Source organism: Nicotiana tomentosiformis, chromosome 2, assembly GCF_000390325.3.
Source record: "Nicotiana tomentosiformis chromosome 2, ASM39032v3, whole genome shotgun sequence".
Taxonomy (NCBI): Eukaryota; Viridiplantae; Streptophyta; class Magnoliopsida; order Solanales; family Solanaceae; genus Nicotiana; species Nicotiana tomentosiformis.
Window position 1 is genome coordinate 22,628,245 of NC_090813.1, and position 2,776 is coordinate 22,631,020.

Consider the following 2,776-nt stretch of genomic DNA (forward strand, 5'->3'; position numbering starts at 1 on the left):
TTTCTTCCCTTTCGGCACCATTGACGAAGTTGACGCAGAAAGCAACTAAGTTTCAGTGGATAGAGGCTTGGGAGAGGAGTTTCCAAGAGGTTGTTCAAATACACAATTGTTGGAAAGTTTTCATACACCATGCCTAGAATGGATGTCATCAGAAAAAGTTTTGTCGCTCAAACTGAACTGAAAGGTGGAGTAAAGATAGCATACTTTAATGCTAGGCCTGTCTATATAGACCTAGACAATGAATATGATTATGTCACTGTTTGGACTAGGCAATTAATGTACATACAGGTCCAAATGATGAAGCTAGAAGCATGTACACATACTTTCAATCTAGCTGAGGACTCTCATGTAATTCCTATATGGGTTGTCATCCCCGAGCTACCTTGGCATTTCTATTACATGGAGATCCTCACAGTTTTACTATCCTCAATTGGGAAAGCTCTACTTTTAGACTTGGCATCATTTCAAAAAATAAGAGGAAGCGTGGCCAGAGTCAAGATGCATATTGATCTCACAGAACCTAGACCACACCATATGTGGTTAGGATTTGATGAGAAACAAGATGTCAATGGTGATGGATAGTGGCTGGAAGTGCAATATGAAAACATTCCTGACTATTGCATGTATTGCAAACATTTGAACCACACAGCAACATCCTGTCCAACTAGAATTAAAGATGAAGAAAATAAAAGGAAAAAGGACTCTGTCATACAAGAAAGTATAAGGGAAAACCAACAACAACAAAATCCTTCAAGGGAAGTATCAACAAGCCAAAACCAAGGGCAGCAACAACAAGAAATTCAACAAAGCCTTCAGTAACACCCAAACATCAGGGGTCAATCCTTCAAATAATGAATGACAAAATCAGAATATAAAATACTTCAAGGGACATCAGTAGAACAAGAAGCAACATCAAACATATGTACCAAAGCAAACCTCAAATAACCACCAACTGATGCACTCAAATACACATTCTCAGGTAACTGAGAACTCCAAACAATAGAAGGACAAAACAGATATGACAACATCTACTTCTACTAATCCCCCAACTGCAATGGAGAATGTTGATGAGAATCCTCCTTTATCCACTAATACTGAAGTTAATGGAGGAAATGAGAAGGGTCAGGAGATAACCTTAACCATGCACGATGGGGGAAAACATGGGGAGGGTTTTCCTCATGCTGCGCAGGAGTGTGCTTTAGCACCTTTGATTGATCAGAGGAATGACTCAAGAACCTCTACTACCAGTGGCACTCAACTAGATCCAGCTCAGGGGCCCCTTGATGATCAATGCGAAGTAGAACAACATGCAGCAAAAAGAATGGACAAAGGCAAAGGTCATGCTATTCATCAAGCTCCCAGTCAACAGACAAGTCACAAAAATAAACCAAGTCAGAAAAACAGAAGAGCTCTCCAAAGGAAGAATGCAGGTATCAACATAGTTGAACCTTCAGAGGAACCTCCTGATAAGGCTTCTGAGAACTACTGTCATTCACCTTTACCAATGACAAACCAAGGGGATCATTGTCAATTGGTAAATGAAGAAGGCAGTCATATGGCAGTGATAGAACCAGACCTAGGGAACCAAACTACCCTGATTTTTTTCAACAGTCTCCCTCCTCAGGTCAGGATGATGATGAGTACAGACCTATACAATTTGAAGATGAGTTAGCTTGGGGTTCAGAGGAGGAAGACAGGTTCGGTGATGATGTTGATGAAGATCAACATTGTGACCTCCTACTGGCAGCAGTTAATGGTGTTGCTGAACAGGACAATGTCACAACCTCTCATGAGAAACCTTCCAGAATGAGACCTTCACCCAGATTTATCAGAAGCAAAGCTGCTTCAAGCATAAGGAATACACCAAAATCATGAACCCCCACCATTCTTAAATGATTAGTACAATCATTTGGAATGTTAGAGGTATCAGAAGCTCTGGAGCTATTGAGAGACTCAAAAAACTAAAACAAATTCACAAACTTTCCTTCATTGCTTTATTGGAACCATTCAGGGACAACCCTCACATTGATTTCTATCTTAACTACTTCAGAATCCAGCTATATATGAATCAAGCTACTGCCAATATCAATAACAAAATTTGGCTCTTCTGGGATTAAGACTTTACTGGCACTCTTTTGGATCAGGATGAACAACAGATAACTATTGAACTAAAGCATGTTGAACTTGGCAAAATTATTCATCTTACAATTGTGTATGCCAAGTGCAAACCAACATTGAGATCTCCACTCTGGGAGAATTTGAGACACAAATCTACTATATGTAATACACCATAGTGTGTAATTGGGGATTTCACTATGATTGCTTTCATTGGGGAAAAGATCGGAGGAATTCCCTACCAGATGAATAAAAGCATTGACTTTCTTAGCATGAATGAGGATTGTGGTTTGACAGACCTAGGCTTTTATGGACCTAGATATACTTGGTCTAATGGAAGGGGTCCATGCTCTATTGTATGGAAAAGATTAGACAAAGATCTAGCTAATGACAACTGGCTAAGCTCCTTTCCTACAACCACCATCACTCACTTGGCTTCAACTGGCTCAGATCACTCTCCTCTCCCGTTGGAGATGAATGTGAGACAAAACTCTTTCAAGAAATACTTTAGATTCCTCAACTATTGGGTGAAGAATGAATCCTTTATGTCTCTAGTTCAGAAAGTGTGGAACAATCCTATCAATTGAAGTGCTATGTGGATCTTTCATCAAAAACTCAAGGTACTTTCTAGTGCTCTGAGCAAATGGTCCAGACAACAATA